Genomic DNA, 19,938 nt, shown 5'->3' with positions numbered 1-19,938 from the left:
ATATTTTGTTGTACCTATCCCTTTAAAGTTACAGTGTATTTTGACAGTATCCTATGTTTAATGTATATTTTGTTTTTCATTTTTTCTTTCTGTTACCAAAATATATTCAGATGGAAACACTGACTATTATCTTCAGAAAGCCAAAATCATAAAGGGTAAAAGACTTACAACAGAGTAGAATTCGTGATAGTAATCACAGAATCATAGACCATGCTGAGCTCAAAGGGATCCATCAGGATCACTGAGTGCCACTCCTGGCCCTGCACAGGACACCCCAAGAATCATACCGTCTGCCTGGGACTTGCACATGTTTCTGTCAGATCTTGACTGTATTCAGAATTCCTAAAATAAAGGGTTAAAAATCACTGAAAATATAGTGGACTTTACCTTACAGAAACATGCAGTTAGAATTGATTTTCCCCCCTCCTTCTTTCACACAATATTGTGAAGAAACAAAAAAACTCTGTAGTTTGGACATTGTGGCAGCAGTTTAAAAGTATAACTCTTGTGAGCCAATGGAATGCTTGAGATGATGTAGCTTAGAAGCAGAATGAAAGCTGAATGAGTGGAAAATGGTGTGCTTTTGCAATACTAGAACTACTTAGACTAAAATATTGCCCTCTCCAACCCCCCAGTCTCAAAGGAAATTCTTTTAATTGAAAACCAAAAATAATCTGATTTTCAGTTGCTTATGCTTATTCCTATGGAAATTACATGTAATCAAACATGGTTTTTACACCGACGAATTTGAGACCTCTCTGCTCAAAACATTGAGTACAACAGATATCAAGCCAGGCTCTGTGCTACTAAACATGCAGGCCAGAGGAAGTGGGGAGGCAGAGCAGGTAAACCACCTTGGTACTCCCCTGGTACAACATTTTCTTAGGAAGAGTGGCCCCAGCACAGCCCTGCAGGCCTGGGTTGTCTGGCGCTGCCACAGGATGCTTCCCAAGTCTACCTCCCAGCCACATGCTGTGCTGCTGGGAACAGGCAACAGAGTCCTGTGCTGGCAGCTTGCTTCCTACCACATCCCCCAGAGGCCTCCATGTCTTGCCATAGAGATTATGAACTGTAAAGGAGGCCACAAGGAAGAAAGCCATAGACATAAATAAATAAAATAAATAAATACATAGAGACGGGTCCTGGATCTGTGTAAGAAAGTGTAATGGAAAATGGCAGAATCAAAGCCCACTGTAGCAGTGTTTGAGGACAAGAGATCTTAGGAGACAGTTCTCTCCTACTCCCACCCCTTTGGTACCAGAAATTACTTTTCAACCATGGAGTGTTCCACATAACCCCACCATCAGAGAAACTATCAGTACCAACCTTCTGACACTGGGCTAGAGTCTAGGGAAGCTAGAACCATGTGAATGGAATGACCCAGTTTGTCTTTTACAAAACAAACGTAGTTACAGTTTCATCATGTTGATGTCATAGACACTGAAAAGGCAGGCACATGCCTTCTCTGCTGGGTAGGGGACAGAGGGTTGATTTTACCTCCCAGGAGCGAGGAATTTGTGAAATTCCTGCCATAGAAATAGAGTAGAACAGGAAAAAGCTGGAGCAGAGGGAGGAAAGGAGAGGAAAAGTGCTGGACAATAAGAGTTGCTGCCAATTGGAGGTGGGGGATGTTTCTATACACTTCCCTCTATCTTAAACAGTAGTTACTGCCCTGAACTCTTCCATCCTTCTCAGCAGAGAGGTGTATGAAAATCCAATCAATAAATTCACAGCCCCTCAAACAGGTAAATAAGCCACCATATTTTTGCAATTAAAAAGACTACTGAACAATGATAGCTAAGGTTTATAAGGAGACATGCATCAGGACTTGGTGGTCACATGTGTTGAACAAATGTGAGGTGCTTGCAGAAGTAGGAAGGAAAAGTGGACAAAATAACTTTATTCTGGAAGGGAAGAACACCCAGTTCCCTCTCACTTAACGAAGCAAATTCAGCAAAGCCTCTCTAGATTAATGTACCTATCTTTAACTGTCTGTGAAAATATAAAGATTAATGTTGTGAAATTACGGTACATATTTCATGCTAAAAGAACAACATTTAAAAAAATAATCAGAGATGTGGCTTTGTATCTTCAAACTGACTTAGTACCACATTCCTCCTAGTGCTGAATTTCATATGAAATTTTCAAATGCACCTTTCACCCATCTCGTTTGAATTGTTAAATTAGGAGATTAAAAAGATAGACATTTTTGTAGCATAAGAAAATGGAAACTGGTCAGTCCTGTGAGGGTTTTTTGTGTTATGTGTCAACTTGTATTGTATGTAATGTCAGTGCAGGGAGGTTACTTGATCATTATTACTACTGCAAATTAGCTTGGGCAGTGGAAAAATGACAGATATGGTGATAAGTTCTGGGTTTTGGAAAGTGGGTGAAGCAAAAGAATGTTTGTGTGAGAAAGAGATTTCACTTCTAAACCTGCACTAAATTCTCTCCATGGTCTTGCTTACATCACCTGGTGAAAGACACTGTGGTTTTCAGTCCTATCAAGTAGTATCTCACCGTGCAAGAATTCCCACTGAAAGCAGTGGAACTATCCAAGGGTTAAAAATGTGAATAAAGATGATAGAACAGACTCTTCACCTCTCTGCTACTGTTTCCCAATTTTATAAAATGAGGATAATAAAACATACCAACTATTCTGGGTGTTGTAAGGATACATTAGCTCATGCTAGCAAATCATTTTGAAGACAAAACTAAATGCTATACAAATGCTAAGGATTCTGTCTAGATGTGCAGGAGTGTATTCACAGTTCAGGGATACAACAAAATAACAGCTTTGAGTGGGGAGAGGGCTTTTGCAAGACATAGGCTTTAAAGGTACAGATGTCTTCAGTATTTGGAATGTTGTGTTGTAAGTCACCTCATAAATACATACATAGAAAAAAATCCAAACTGCTTGGGAAAATGATAGTATAGCTGCATGAAAGAGAACTCATTGTATTGTTTGTTAAGTACTCATTATGTATTACTGGGCCAAATAATTCTGAACTGAGTCAGCCATGTGAGAAAAAAAATAAGAGAAATCAAACTTGCAATGTGAGATCTCTCTTGGTCTTACGACCATTGTGTTTGGTTATGGTCGTATCTGTACAGTGTGTATTGTACAGAGGTGCATTTCTCTTGACCAATGCTATTTCTGTCTCCTCTGAACTTTTAATTTTATACACCTTTAAAATATGCTATGTTCAGACTGATTAATCACCAAAAACTGCCATGAATGTCCTTTGTGAACATGATTGACAGGGTTCGCTGGTAATACTTTAAAAAATAAAGCAAAAAGTGTTTGCAAACTGAGATATATTTATTGAGGGCCTTTTGCCTGATGATTTCAGCTATTTGAGGTAAACACCTCATCTAAATCAATAAGCCTAAAAACACTTCAAGTCTATATCTGAGTACAACTGTGTGACTCAACTCCAGGTCCCAATGCTGAATTCTGGAATCTCAAAGTGAGGGATGACTGAATGTGATGTAAAAATTACTATTTGCCTTTAAATGTTTTAGATAAGGACTTCTTTTCTTCCAATGAAAAGACTTTGGTTTAGTGGGAGTAGTGGTATTAGGTCAAAGGTGGGACCTGATGGTCTTGGAGGTCTTTTCCAACCTTAGTGATTTTCTGATTCTATGTCAAAGAGTTCAGCTATGGAAAAAGGCATCTCCTTGAGATGCTCCCTATCTTGTAGTGGGAAGAAATTTTTTTAAAAGTGCTAGATGTAACTGGATGGAAAGCTTTCATTTGGCAACAACTAATAGAGAGGATGGAATAAAATCCTTAAGGGACTGAGACTTAGTTTGGCTGGGTGCAACCTCAGAGATTATTGGTTATGGAATTACCTTGTTCACCCCATATGCTCCCCCCAGATGATCTATCCTGTATTTCCATCCCTGATTTCCATGATATTGTAATGAAAATATGATCTGTCAGCAGGGCAATAATTTAGTGGAAACTCTTGTATAAAGGCAGATCTTGATGGGAACTTCCTAAAACACAGAGACAGGATAATGCAATGTCTTATTTCATGATAGATATAGTGTGAATTCTGTGTGCTGAATGGGTGGAAAAATACCCATTTAGAAATGTAGGACTTAAGATGAAACTAAATAGAACATAGCATAGGATTGCTTCTAAAGCTTGACAAATACACACAGTTCCTGTCTCTCCAAAATTTTTTAGGATCTCTCTCTGAAGGTATGTGCTACTATGTCCCAAAAACCTTCACAAAAATAAACACCTTGCTAAAACAGACTGTAAGAAAGCAAGCATGTCCAGCTGATGATACGAAAATCTCCCCCTTTTTTATGCAGCCAATCTTACCAAAGCATTGTGTGGAAGATTATAATAGCAGATATCTCAAAGGCCACCATGAATGCCAAATTTAACATCCACACAAGCAGGAATCTTTATGCCTCTTCTTTCTGCTTGGCACTCCTGTTCACTGCCTTTCCCTTCTCACTGAGATAAACTTTGAAAAGAGAAGGACCCAGTATCTTTTGAGTGCTTCCAGCAGACAGTGAACCTGATTTGGGTTTGCGGTATCACTTGGATCACCGGTATCTACAACTGTTCAGCAAAGAATGGCTCAATGGCTGGGGCACGTGGCAACTTACTGCATGTAATCACTGGAAGCCAAACAAGCCTTGTGTGCTCGAGGCCCGGCAGGAGAAAGGAAAAATTCGGACACCAAGTGTGGGGCTGGAGATGGAGTGAGCAGAAAGCATCATTCACGGGACACTTCACAAAACGGACCCAGCCACACCAGCTGGGTGGGCACGACCAGCCTCAGCAACCCAGCGCCGTAGCCCCCATACGGCTCGGCAAGGGAACGAAGACACTCGGCTGGTCCGGGATCTCCCGGGACCTTCCCCGCCGCCGTCCGTGTCACCCCCAGCCCTTTTTCCGGCGGGGCCAAGGCGTGGGGAAGGAGCCGCTCGGTTCTGTCCCCTCCCGGCTACAGCCCAGCCCGGAAGCAGCGCGGAGGCAGCGCGGACACGCGTGGGCTGGAGCAGCCGGGCGAGACGCTGCCTCCCCCGCGGCGGTGCCGGAGTGTTCGCTGCCGCCCGAGAGCCGCACACCGCTGGCAGGCGGCGGCGGGCTCCTTCGACACCCGGGCTGTCATTTCCAGGGCAGTGGCTCACGGCAGGAAAGATCCCACCGCCCCCGAGGGTTTTGCAGCGTCCGCGGGGATTGGCAGTCCCGAGGTGCGGCCACCCCCGCGCCCGGCAACACACACACCTCCCCGCCCCCGGCAAGACACACATGTCCCCGCCCCCGGCCGCCCCCGCCCCCGCCGAGGGCTGGCAGGGAGCGGGAGTGCGGTGGCGGTGCCCATCTGCGGTCAAACCCGTGGTAGTGTGAGAGTGGGAACCCTCATGAGAAGGAGCCAAGTGTTCCGCATCGGCTTCTATTTTTTATTTCTTATTTCTTTGAAAGTACCTTCCAGTGCTAAAATAAAAAGGATGAAAAAAAACCCGTTGCCGCCTATACAGCAAGAAATTGCTGCTTAAGAAGATACACCATACCATATACCATAAACACTTCAGCATGTACGCGAGCCGAAGTACATTTGGAAAGATGGGGGGAGGGCACTTTTACTCGGCTTTCATCAATGCCTACTTGAAGAGAGACAGAAATAATTAAGAAAAAAATACATCCCTCCCCCCCGCCCGAACTATCATAATACATTGAAATTTCCCAAAGTCTAGTCAGCTGCAAAAAATAAATGTTTCTGGAGCTAGAGGATCATGTTGCAGAAGCGTGTGACTGCAAGACCTAAATTCCTTTCCCAGCTCCCCCGTCCCTTTCCTTAGGTGTTTTTTAGCATAATTATTTGTTTTGGGAGGGGAAAAATCATCTTCGCTTCAGTCTCTTGCTAGAGGTCCAGACTGCTTACGTCTGAGCGCCCCTTATCATTTCAGTGAATGGCAATTGCAGCCTTGGTGCTGTTATAGCAATGAAGCTACAGACGTCATTGCCTCCTGTTGGACGTGAGATGTGTCCAAGCATCAGCCCCTTTCGCTTAAGAAAAACTCTTTAACTTCCACGCAGCCGACAGGCAAGCTTTTCTAAGATCCTGTGGACCCAACGTTTCATTGATAGAGTAATATCTTTTTATTTATATATACATATACACAGGCGTGCATGTGTATGTGTTTGTACGTACGTTTAGAGACAGAAATAGATAAATTAAAACTGCAGCTATATTGCAAGCTCCTCTAAAATTTCCTGCTCATCAGAGTTGCTCTCTGCATCGTTTTGTTAAATACAGCCAGGCGGGAAAGCCATCATCAATCAATTTCGGGTAACAAGGAAGACTTGTTGAACACCTTGTTCTCCAGACCCCGGGAAGATGCTGGGCTGCTGGAGCGTGGAAGAGCCAGGATTGTGCCCTGAGCTTCACCCACTTGGCAACAGCTATTCCTAAACAATCTCCCCTCTCCTCCCCTGCCTCTTTGCCTCCTGGACTGAGAATCTGCTCTTTAAAGTTGATCTGAAGGGGAAAGCAGAGACGAGCTTGTGCATAGTTTGGACGGTAAGTTGTGTCCTCGCCCCCTCCTCTCTCCCCCCACCCACCGCGAATAAATACCCTCTAGGAAGCCTTGAAATCCGCCTGTAAAAGGGGCAGGTCGGGGAGGCACAGAGCGGGACGGGAGTCCCCTGGGGAGCGAAGCATTTTGCTCCCAGGACTGAAAGGGTTACAAAGGGAGCGAGAAAGACCGACCGCGGGGGTACTGACTTTCCGGCGGAGTTTGTAAGATGCGAGTTAGCGGTGCCTCTTGCCAGCCGGCTGCGGCGCTCCGCAGCCCCGTTCCGCCGCTGCTCCCGAGGGTGCCGGGCGGGGTGGCCGCAGCCCCCGCCGAGCCGCCCCCGCGGGCCGCGCCGCGCCCCTGCCCGTCGGCAGCCTCCGGGGAGCCGAGGATCCCCGACTCCCAGAACACATGACCCCTGCAGGGAATTTAGCCTCTCTGCACCTGCAGGCTCTTGTCATCCCCCTTTCTCTGCTCCCGGTTTTCTTTTTAATCCTCTCATACCTCCTCACCCCTCTCCTGCTCTCCACACAACACTACTCCTCGACTCCCCCCCCAGTCTCTCCCATCCATTCAGCTTTTACCTTTTTCTTCCCCTTCTTTTTTTTTTTTTTCTTTTAACCAGAAGGAATCCCAACAGAGGAAAATAATATCAACCAGCTCCCTCCTCCCTCTCTACCCCCCATTAAAAAAAAAAAAAGCACTACCTGCTAATATTTGGAAAAACAACAGGGGACCATTACCTTTATCTTTAATTTTTTCACTCACACACTCAGATGAACGAGCAAGGAAGGGGGAGACCTAAGCAGCCCCTTTAGACATGGGGCTGAATTGATGGGATTGTGATTTGTAGGATTTCTCCACTTAGTCCCTGCCTCCTACTTGCTCTCCAGCCACTCCAAAGTCTCTTCCCCTCTCTTTAAGCAGAGATTTCTTTCAATCTCTCTCTCCCTCCCTGTGTCTCTCTCTCCCTCACACTCTCCCTCTCTCTCTACATACACTCATCTCCCCGGAGAGAGAGAGAGAGAGAGAGAGAGAGAGAGGAGAAACTCAACTCCCAAACACCGACCAGATGTCGAAGAAACGCAAAGCCCTGGAGGGCGGCGGAGCCCGGCTCCCCCCCGAGGACCCCAGAGCCTGCTTTGGGGCCGGCGAGGAGCAAGGTAGGGTGGTGGAGGCCTGCAGGTGGCCTGGCGGTTGGCAGCTGGGAGCCCACCGCAGGGATGTGCCGGCCTGGCTGGCCTCCTGCAACCCACCGACACTGGAGTGACTTCGGCATTTAGGCCAGGCTGCTCCCATCACCGGGGTTAAAAACTGCAGGGCTGTTCCTGCTGCATCGTCACTGAACTTGTGAGAGGGGAAGGGTTAAGGGGAGCAAGGGGAAGGGATGAGGGAAGGAGGTGTGGGAGGGTGGTCGAGGGGAATGACAAGTCTGCCAAGTGGTCCAGACTCCCTTACCCACTGCAGTTTGTCACTGGCATGAGCATAGCCACACTGCCTCATTGATTTGTAGGTTGTGTAAATCTGTTTGCAGTGTGATCCTAGCTTGGGCAGCAAATGGTCTATAGGCACCTCATATATCCATTGTGTTTTGCGTGGGTCTAGTTTCCTGCAGCAAGCCCCCAACCCTGGTACGATTGCAGTTGCGTCATGTTGGGGCTTCAAACGCTGCACTTGTAGCGCACTTTGCATCCAGCTGAAGTTGGTTTTGCTGTAATTTTCAAGTTCCAAATATTTGTGGTGAAAGCTGTTCTGTACTTTTTGACAAGATAATGTGAATGCAGCAGCTGAGTGGTGTAAAATCTGCTAAGCACACAAGTGTGAGGGAGTTCTGAAGCCGAATTTCTTGTTCAGCCATCCCAGTGGGTTCCCTTTCCTTGTGTTTATTTTGACTAAATGGGCCCATATGAACCAAGCTAAGCTACATGGCTCTGGGCTTGTGGTTGTAATGCAGAGGAGAGGCAAATACAGTTGGATTCAGAGCAGTGTTTCAGGCTGTTGTGAATGGCTCTGGTGGGAGATGGTGGGTGTGTGGTGGGTTCAGATGATGATATGAGTATGTCTCTGCATGCTTGAAATCAGAAACATGGTATTTTTGCTTGGGCAGGTGTACCCAGAGGAGAGAGGGGTGGATTGAATGTGTTCTTCAACATGGAGTCTCTGGCGCTTTTTGTAAAGGATGTGAATGATCCTAATGTCACAAGTCATCCAGATCATGAAATTCCCTCACCAACATGGATGTTTCTGATTTTGCAAGGAAATGTTTCCAGCACAGTGGCTGGTGTGCTCTTCTGGTTTCATTAGAAAGGAGCATTGGTAGTAATTTACCATTTCTCTCAACAGATATGGTTTAGGGTTTATGTGGTTGTTGGTTTTAAATTGTTTGGCTCTTCCACAAGAAAATAAGATTCATGTTCATATTTTCTTGTAATTTCTCTGCTTAAGACTAATCTTGACATGGGAGGTACATTTTCAGACCCTGTGAGTGACTTTATATGCATGACAGCATTCAGTGTTTTTGTAATGTGGAATTTTGCTGTTACTAACGTGGAAAATCTTACCCCTTTGTCAGCAATAGAGGAGGTTAAATACAGAAGGGCATTCAGCATAGATCTGAAACTTTGGTATAGCTTACATGTAATTTTAATTTAAACATATGCCAACAGTGGGTGTAGAAGCACCTTACACATTATTGTGGTGCAGTGATGTTTTCCTGGGTTTCATTTTTTATTTTTTTTAACTCCACGATAATATTTTCTATGACACTTCTGGTTATGTAACAAGGAACAGAAAACAAAATATAACTTTAACATAGGATTGCTTCTTTCTTGATTTTAGTGTGTACAAAACAAATGAAACTGAAAATGAAAAAAAATATTTAATAAAGTATTGATGTGTATCTAAAGAGAGTAAATAAGGTATAATTTTAGTCATAAGGAGAGACAAGATATTTTGAAAATCTGTGTTTGCACCTAGATAATCCAGGCTTGTGTCTTTTTTGACAGAGTAAATGATGAAATTAAATTAAAAATGTAGTTTTGCTTCTGAGTTCAAATTTATTTTTGTGAACTTTTATTCTACTTATTTTCTTCCTCCTATTTTACAGGAAGGAATGTTGCTTGTTAATTACATTGTCTGTGACTACGTAGCTGTAGAAACTATTAAGAGTGTGCAATGTATCACAATGTTGTAGAGAATGTATTTTTGTGTGAGATGGTGAATGTGAGCCTTAAGGCATGAGATGTGCAGGTAATATTTTGGATTAATCTGAAACATTTCACTATGAAGCATTGTACTCTTACTGCAAGTTTACTGCCTTTGTGGAGAAGGCATACTTGTTAGTTTGGAGGACAAGTGTGTAATATTTGCCCAGAAGTATAAATGTGCATTGGGAGCAGAGAGCCAGGGAAGGGGAAATGGGCATTAGTAAACCTAGGGAAGAAAAACAGAGCACTCAGATTTCTGGAGGCTGCCAAATCCTGTGTTCCTGCAGAAGTTGAATGTGGAAGCCCTGCTGTCCTTAGCTAACAAGGTGACTTCTCTTGGTGACAGAAGCATGAATGAATAAGAACCTGGATCCAGGTCTGCCATCTTATGTTTCTGCGTCACATGGTCAGCTGACTACAAGTGTTGCTTACAGATGAATTCCAGACCCTTTTGAGGGTCTGCACTTCTGTTACTAAACCTTAAGAGAGTGTGGACTAATTCTTGGTTGCTTCAGACTGTGTTGGATATTTGGCCAACTGAAGTGTGCACTTGCAGAGTTTTGTGAACTCTTGTTTATCCTCACTTGGCAAAACTGTGGGTGGACAGACACTATGTAGGCCTCAATACAGATTTTTTCAAACTTCCTTGATCTATTTTTGTTCTTATTCTCCAAAGTATTTACTGAAGGACTCTGTAATCCATATTGGAATCTTGCCTCTTACTATGAGTCTCATGCTGTATGTTACAAGTCCCACTGGTGTGGAGAGGAGAGAAGGGATAAGATTACTCTGCATCTCCCATCTTCTCAGTATAGAGACCCTGAACCTGTCCAATTCAAGGCACTTTACTGCTTCACCTTATTAGGAGGTAAGCTGATAAGGCTCATTCCCATAAACTCAGAAGACACAGTGCCATTTCCATGGAGAATTCAGGTTTTTACATGAACTGAATTGCCCCTCAGAGGTGGCCCTTTTTTCCGTTGACTGTGCACGAAGCCTAGGGTAACTACACTGGTTTATTTGTACCAATCGAAGTGTCAGAAATTCCAACAAAGCTGATAACATCTTAGTGGAGAAACTAGATACAGTTGTTCAGTGTGATACTCAGCATGGAGAAGGTGGGATTTGTCTGTTGAAACTCAGCTCTCTGCACTCCCTTTATAGTCAGGAAGCAGAGCATTTCTAGGGATCAATTCGTCTCTTCCTGAAGTAGAAGTCTACATTTAGTCAACAGAATCAGATCTGAAAAGTGCTGTTTCTGCCAATTGAATATAAAGGTAGTCCCAACATCTAGCATGGCTGTAGACAGCTGTATTTCAGCAGATGACCCCTGACTTTTGACCAGATCTTTCAGGCTTCAGTGTAAGTCAAATGACAAAGATATTTTTCAGCTGAATTTGAAGCAGAGGTCTTTCCTTCTGGCAATAACCCTTTTATTCAAATCTGTAGCACAAAAACATGGAGTAAGGGTCCTGTTTCTGTAAATTACTGTTTCCTATTAATGTGTTGAAAGCTAGTGTGGAAGATGTGAAAATAGAGCATGTTGGTTTAAAAACAAACAAATAAAATGTGAATACTTCTCGGGACCAAATACAATATGATATTGTGCCTAAATTATACAGTAATGCTGCTCACAATTATTCAGAAGTTCCTGGACATAGGGCAATACAGTATTTTGGAAATTTTCTTGCTGAGATTTTTGAGCATGATGGATTCAGGGAAGGAGGAATCTCTAAATTCTCATTGAACTGCTCTTTCTCTATTTTGATTATGCATGAAGATAAATAAATGCATTTCTTCTTCCTCTTCCCCTGTGGTTCAGATGGTTCCCATTGTCACAAATATGAGTGATAGTTGAGAGTTTCCTGTGCTTTGCAAAATTGGTCTCTAAAGAGAGAACTGTTGTGAAACTTTTCCAGGGTCAAAGTTGAACTCCTGTCTGCCCAAGAGTAACTTTTAAGATGTGATTACTTCTTTTGAATTCAGTGGGACTGACCATATGCATAAAAGTTAATCCCATGCATAAAAAAGTGTTTTCAAGATTTTGATGGTCTTAATTATTATTAATCAAAGCCTTGGAGGTCACTTCTATGCAAGGGATACTTCCCTAGTAGTTCATAGATGGAGAAGTTTATACTAAACTATTCTAAGTTTATACTAAACTTGATGATTTGTGTGAGTGCTTAACATTCTACTTTGTCTTGAAATTTGCTATTAAATTACTGATTATTATTAAATCTTAATTTGGGATCATCAGACATGGGAAGCCAAGTTCTGTCCTGTTGTTGAAGGGTTACATTGATAAAATGGAAATCAGAATTGAACCCAGCTTCTGAATTAGAGTTTTCCACATACTTGGTCTTCATTAATACAATTAGTTACAGTATTTGTTGGTTTATCGTGCAAGTGAATATGGGGATTCTGTTGAGCTCTGAACGCTGCTGTTGATCTTCATGTTTCTCTGATACAGGTAGAAAAGCAAAACAGTTCTTCCTTTGGCAGTTCTTCACTTGGGTGTGTGATTTAAGGCTTCAGTTTCTCCCATACTTACTTTTCACCATTCTCTGTGTCCTGACCCTTCTTTTCTTTCCACATAGCTTCTGATGCCTGGAACAATCAAGCCCTCTCTGTTTCTGGATCATACGCTGGAAGATCTGGCTAATCAGAGTTAAGGTGTTTAGTGGCAGAGGTTTATGCATTTGTGAGGGCATGGGAAAGATAAAGGAATTGTTGTACTTCTGGGGTTTTGTGCTGATACTGTAATAAAACAGAAAACATAGTGATCCTCTCAATTCAGTTTACAGGAAAAGTTTGTTTCACTGGAGGTGGGGGTGTTGGGAAACAAGACATTGCAGCAACACCTTTTTAAAGGTTTTGTTAATGGAAAAGAAACTGTGCTTTCCAAAACTGATTAGCTCAATGGTTACTGATAGCTTCCTGTGTTAGAATTTTTTCTTTTTTTTTTTTTTTTTTTTTTTACCTCTTTCTTCTGAGACAATCAAGGATCTGCCTTCCAGATGCTTGAATGATATACAGGGTCTAATTTTTGGTTTCAGTGGATCAAATTTAACATGCTGGAAAAGACAACAATTTTAGCATATGCTGAAAATTTGTAAAGCTAAGGAGAATTCAAAATATTTGGGACGCAGATTAGGGGTAAGGTGTATATGCTGTTGTTGAAGTAGTGTTGTAAGAGCTCACTGGCAAAAATATCTTCTTCAGATGTTGTTGCTGACATGCCTTCCTATCCACTGTCTCGCAAATACTGTTGAGGAGCTTTTCTGTTCCTACATTTCTCTTTCCCGCATAGAAAGGTACGCTAGTGTGTGCCTAGGTATAAGTTTGTGAGCCTTGTTTGAAGTAAAATACAAAGGCTAATGCTTGAGCATTATGCTGAGTCAGTGATTCCATGTAGGGGAGCACTCTTCTGTCCAACAGTGCTGTACTGCTTAGAACATCTTGGTCTTAAGCTGCTGCTAGCAGGATGTAAGGTCACTACCTGCATTCTATGGGGAAAAAGCTATCCCTGCTGAAGTGAGAGACAGAACCATAGGGAAAGGAGTGATACTTTAAGTACCTGACATAGTTGGTTTGGTTGGAAGGTGTGATTTTGGGTGAATTACTGACTTGCCCTATACATAAATTTATCCAAGCATTTGAAAACTGGAGATGACTTTTTATTTGTGGGCACTTAAATATTTCAGCTGTGCTGGTAATGTAGTGTGAATGGTAATGCTATATAAATGCCAAGTGAGACAGGAGTTGCAATTTCAACAAAAAGCAATGAAGACTTCTTCTGATTAACTATTAAAAATGGTACTTTGGTAAATAACCAGCATTTCCAGGAAAAATATACCTTAAAGCTTTATGGTAACTGTTTGGGGCTCTGCCTTGGGCTCCATGAAGTTGAAGGGTAGTTAATGCAAAGATAGTGCTGTAACCCCATTTCCATCTGACTGTGAGTACAAAACATGAGTCCATCCTGGCTGGCCCCAGCCTGCAGATGGTAATACTCCAGTATACTCAAGTGTTAAGTTATCAGCTGCTATTAATGCAGTCAAGTTGTGCTATTGTCTGAGTACACATCTGATGGTTGCTGTCTCCCTACCCAGAGAGGTAATGGGGGAGAGAGCAGCTCTGAAAATGATCTCCAATGAAGAAATCCTTCTGGCTGCACAGTGAGTCTGAGTGGCCTCCCAGAGTGGACTAGGACTAGTCTTTGGAAGGCCCTGTCCTCAACTGGCCTCAGGTGCTCCCCTGACTGGTAGAAGTGCTGTCTGGGAAATGGAGACCCTGGTTGACAGAGGAAGACCCTTGATTTAGGATGTCATCTAAAATTTGTGGGAAAAGCTGAATAGGGAGGGCAGTCACAAGGATGAGAGATTTGTAAAGGAAGTGAAGCAAAAAATGTAAAAACTTTGTAGGTTTCCATTAATTTCTGGTTGAATGAAAATCTGTGTGAGTATCTGGGATTTATTTGCAAGGTGTTACATTGTTTCTGTTTGTTTCTAATAGCCACTTTCCTCATTCTGCAAATAAGTAAATAAATGAAGCTGCTTCTCTGTTCCTGGTCTGCCAAGGAATGGATATCTATCCTTACCATAAAGTGTATGAGGGAGGGTCCTGGTCTCTCTCTTACAGTGTTCACATTCACCTGATCACACTGTTTTGTTAGGAGTCTGTGTTTTATTGATGATACCACCTTGTCATGGTTTCTGAATATATCTGGGTCCAATGGCTTCTGTGTGGGGAAGGAGAGATGCACAAGGCAACTGACATGAAAATGCAGATGTATTTATTTTTAAAGGCATTGTGTTGTTAATATTCAAAAATAGAAACTCTAATCTCTAATGAAGTATTTGTTTATTAACAAAGTTGCTTTGTGTTTTCACCCTGTGGCCTTAAAGTTTCTGTACTATTTGAACATAAGCCTGTTTTTAAGTTACTAGTGATAATGCAGAAAACTTGGCAACTCAGTGAGCAACAGTTGTGTCTTTATGCTGGAGGAGGAGAAAAGAGATGCTGTCTGGGTTTGATGGGCTAGAATACAGTTGGTTTGTGTGTTTATCACTTCAGTCACAGTGTGATGGCTAATAATGTTGACATTTAAGGTGTGCCCACACACTGGGCAATTGAGCTTGTACTCCTAAGCTCATTCCTAGTATGTCTGCTTAACATGTGGAATGAGCATCTGTATTTTAGGTGTCAATCTGTATTAAAGCCATATTTTAGTTGAGGACTGTATTTCATTTGAGAGGCAGCTGGTAACAGATTGAGTCTTGCACTGTTTTTTTCAATTAGTGTTGGGCCCAGCTATAATACAGGGAAGTTAAAAGCAGTACGATGCAGATCAGAGATAGAGGAGTCATACATGATAGCAGTATGAAATGATAATTATAACAAATGAAAGAGGAAACAAAGATAATCCTCAGATAGTACTTGGAAAGCACTGATAGACATCCAGCCTTCAGGGGAAAGCTTACTTAAGTTTAGAGATGAAGGTAGAAAAAGTGAAGATGCCAAGGCACCTGGAGAAGGCAGCCTTTGTATGAGCAGAGGCTAAATGTCAGAAGAACACTATCTTCAGAAATAGCCCTTTTCCAAAGTCATGATTATGCATTTGTCTTAGCCTTTATGTAACTGTTAGGTTAGTGTAACAAATTAGTATTTGTGCAAGATAAGCAGTTTGACTGTGCTGCTTGTGTTAAGGTTAGCTTTCCAGGCTTTGCCCATGGAAAGTCTTTTATTTTTCTCTTACTGTTTATTCCCCTGCATTATTTTTCTGTCATAGTTACTTTAGTATGGATACAGTCAAGATAAGCTTATGCTGCCTATAAGTGTTATTCAGGCTTTGCAGATCTGGTCTGTATGTTGTTAATCACTTTCTAAGATAGTGTTTTGGAACTAAAGATTACAAATTAGTAAATTCAGATGGTAGGTCTCTGTTTTAACTGCCCACACAAGTTCTCCAGCTGTCTTTGGGGGCGAAAGTTAATAACTTACAGGTGTGACCTTGCCAGAAATGGAACTAGGAGCATTTACACCTAGAGTCTGTATAGAAACAACTGAGTAAGGGTCCTTCCTCCTGCTTTTCGGCTATTTTGTGCTAAGGCTGCATATGTACATTTAGTCTCTTTCAAAGCCAAACCAAAAACAGAGTCACATCATGGCTTCTCTGGGAAGTGGTAACTAACAGCTGAACATACCTGCAAGAGCATGAAGAGTGTCCTCAGTTGTGTGGAGTAAGCTGTGGACAGTTCTCTTTTGGTTGATCTTCCTTGATTTCTTAAGAAACTCAGTAATTTCTTGGAAATAAAAAAAATGTTGTGCAGGCCAATTTTTGCTTTTAAACTGAGGCCCTTTCCTTCAGTGTTTTGGGAATGTTGGCAGATTTGTTTGTTTGTTTTGCTTTGTTCTCTTTACAGCATATGATGAACTACAGCATTTTCTTGCAGTGGAACTTCTGATTCTGGGAGATGGTGCTGTGGCCTGTGCAGGGTTTTGAAGCAAATTGTGTGGATTGCATTAGGTTCTGGTCATAGTACCTGAAACAGGCTAATTCTCAAGACCGAGATAGTTTTCTACAGCAAATCCTGTTTGAATATTGGTTGTTATTGTATCACTTGCCCTTTGGCTTGCATAGCCTTTTAGTTTCAAACTGCATATGCTTACCTTAGCATGAGGAAGTTTGAAAATATTTGGGATTGCAGTGCCATGTGCAAGAACCACATGCTGAGATTTAGCAGGTTGTTGAAGATGCGCATGAGACACAAGCATTTGACTAGATGAAAGGCTTATAGTTGGCCCATTGACAATGGCAGGATGCAACTCTCCAGATTTAATACTACACAGGAAGACAACTGTGACCTAGCCACCCACCTTCCTTTGCCACATCTTGGGGAAGGAGAGACCCACTGCAGTTAGTCTGCATAGACAGCGAAAAAGCTGCATGTCATCATCTTTTCCTATTTACTCTGTGAAATACAAAGCCTCAGTCCTGACCGGTGGTAACTAGTGCTTCCAAAGAAACCTAAACGTACACTTCTGCTAATGCTGCACATGCAGCTTCGGACAAGATTTTCATGAAGATGTAAAGCTGCTAAATTCAAGGAATGGGTAGATTAATACAGGGAAGAGACTACTGTAGTTATATATATATATATATATATATATATATATATATATATATATATATATGCTGTATACATTTTCATTGTGTTTCGAAAAGCCAAAGCATCTAGATAATCTTTTATCTAGGCCTCTGAAGCTAATAATATAAATGGCTTCTAGTATGCCACTGTCACATTTTCACAGAATGCTTTTGACAGATGCCATTCATTCTGCGACTGCAACCCAGGCATTGGGACTTCCAATATTTTCCTTGGCAGAACTATATCTTGTTGCCTTCTCCTTGTGTGGCTCCCAGGAAAGAGGGCAGTAATTAGGAAAAGGCTGTTGACTCACTGGTTTTTTAAAGGCAGAAGATGTGTGACACCTAACTTTTTTAAATACTTAAAGTAATATTTGGCTGGGAAACTGCAATATAAGCAGTGCCAATCCTAAAGCATTATATATTTTTAATTTGGGATTATAATAGGCTATGTAGAAAGGAAGAAGAAAAAATTGTAAAGCTTAGTATGAAGGAATATTTAATTTTATTTAGGAAACTTTTTGGCAAAAATCCCCTGGATCTCTGCACAGAACCTACAGATTTAAGATGTCTTTGCATGACCAGAGGCTGAGATCATGACTGTCTAACTACAGTTGGATATTCTCATATCTGCCAAGTTTAGCCTTAAATAAATAAATGAAAAAGGTCATTTTTCATGTTTTGTTCAAACTCTTGAAATGTTTCTAACTTAATATTCTAGAGGATAGTGACCTCCCTTTGAAGATTCTATCCTCCTACTTAAAATCCTGCATGGAACAAGGAAAATAGCTGTTTAAATGAAGCCATGAATTGTCTGAAGGTGTTGTCTGGAATCCCTTAAAATGACCCTGGTTCAAGAAATATGCCCCGCTTACTGCCAGAAGTGCAGTAAAGTCAGTCACTGGAAATCTATTAGTTGTGGGCAATTGCAAGCATGTTACCCAACGTTAACCCACAAAAAAGGAAATTAACACAGTTAAGAGTAGTTCTTGCTAGAGAAAGATGAACAAATAGGAGCAGAAGCTGAGTGGGAAGCTTCTAGCAGCAGGAGGGGGGAACTGTAAAGATCATCTGTTCAGACGTGCTTTTTTGCTTCTCCCCCCACAGCTCCCCAGGTATCTCTCTGTCTCTCATGATTTTAAAGACACAGATGCAAATATACCTAATTGCTACTGTGAAATCTGTAATAAGAATCAACTAGCTAGAAGGCAGTTTTCAGGGACCACGGTGATCGAGTGTAATGTTTTTAGAATGAGGTCATGTCCAAACGCAGCCTCAGATGATGGCAAGCTTGTACTTTAGCACTGAATAAGCACCTTGTCTTGCGTGGTCCCTACTCCATACAGCCTTTAATCTAATAAATCTGGCATACACATACAAGGCTGTATTTTTAAAATTGCTCTTTTTATGGTTTTTGGGTTTGGTTTAGGTTTTGGGTTTTTTTTGAGAGTGTGTGTGTGAAGTCACTGAACTCTTCTTTATCTCAGTTTACTTAGTCATCTCTTCTGTCATCTCTTAGTACTTCAGCAAGCCAACTTTGTACATTTTTTTTTAACACAGAAATACTATCAAGTCACGTGAAGACAAACATGAAATCAACAAAAAGGAAGGACTCAGACCCAGCCAGCACGGGTTTAGGAAGGGCAGGATGTGTCTGACCAACCTGATCTCCTTTGTTGATCAGGTGACCTGCCTGCTGCAAGAGGGGAAGGCTGTGGGTGGTCTATCTGGACTTCAGCAAAGCCTTTGGCACTGTCCCCCATAGCACACTCCTGGAAAAGCTGGTAGCCCACAGCTTGGACAGGAGCACTCTGTGCTGGGTTAGAAACTGGCTGGATGGCCAGGCCTGTACAGTGCTGGTGAATGGAACTGCATCCAGCTGGTGGCTGGTCGCCAGTGGTGTCCCTCAGGAGTCAGTGTTGGGCCCAGTTTTGTCCAGCATCTTTGCTGATGATTTAGATGAGGGGATTGAGACCATCATCAGCAAATTTGCTGATGACACCAAGCTGGGAGGGAGTGTCGACCTGCTGGAAGGTAGGAGGGCTCTGCAGAGAGATCTGGATAGGCTGGAGAGATGGGCTGATTCCAATGGGATGAAGTTTAACAAGGCTAAATGCCGCGTCCTGCACTTTGGCCACAACAACCCCATGCAGCGCTCCAGGCTGGGCACAGAGTGGCTGGAGAGTAGTCAGGGAGGAAAGGACGTGGGAGTTTGGATTGACAGGAAGCTGAATATGAGCCAGCAGTGTGCCCAGGTGGCCAAGAAGGCCAGTGGCATCCTGGTCTGTATCAAGAATAGTGTAGCCAACAGGACCAGGGAAGTGATCCTTCCCCTCTACTCTGCATTGGTGAGGCCACACCTTGAGTATTGTGTTCAGTTCTGGGCCCCTCAGTTCAGGAAAGATATTGAGGTGCTGAAGCGGGTCCAGAGAAGAGCAACAAGGCTGGTGAAGGGACTTGAGCACAAGTCCTATGAGGAGAGGTTGAGGGAGCTGGGGTTGTTTAGCCTGGAGAAGAGGAGGCTCAGGGGAGACCTTACCACTCTCCACAATTGCCTGAAAGGAGGTTGTAGCCAGGTGGTGATTGGTCTCTCCTCTCAGGCAACCAGCGGTAGAATAAGAGGACATGGGCTTAAGTTCTGCAAGGCGAGGTTTAGGTTAGATATCAGAAAGAAATTCTTTACAGAAAGAGTAATCAGGCTTTGGAATGGCCTGCCCAGAGAGGCGGTGGATTCACCATCCTTGGAGATTTTTAAGATGGGACTGGACGTGGCACTTAGTGCCATGATCTGGTAGTCATAGTGGAGCTGGATCAAGGGTTGCACTTGATGATCTCAGAGGTCTCTTCCAGCCCAGCTGATTCTATGATTCTATGAAGCAGTTGAGTGTGTTTTCAGGTTGGTCTGCAAAAAGAAGCACAAATATTCTCAGTTGGAAGGCACCCACAAGGATCATCGAGTCCAACTCTTGAGTGAATGCCCTGTATGGGGACTGAACCCGTGAATGTGGCATTATTAGCACCATTCTATAACCAACA

The sequence above is a fragment of the Pithys albifrons genome, chromosome 2 (assembly GCF_047495875.1).
Source record: "Pithys albifrons albifrons isolate INPA30051 chromosome 2, PitAlb_v1, whole genome shotgun sequence".
Classification (NCBI taxonomy): Eukaryota; Metazoa; Chordata; class Aves; order Passeriformes; family Thamnophilidae; genus Pithys; species Pithys albifrons.
This window is presented reverse-complemented; position numbering follows the sequence as displayed.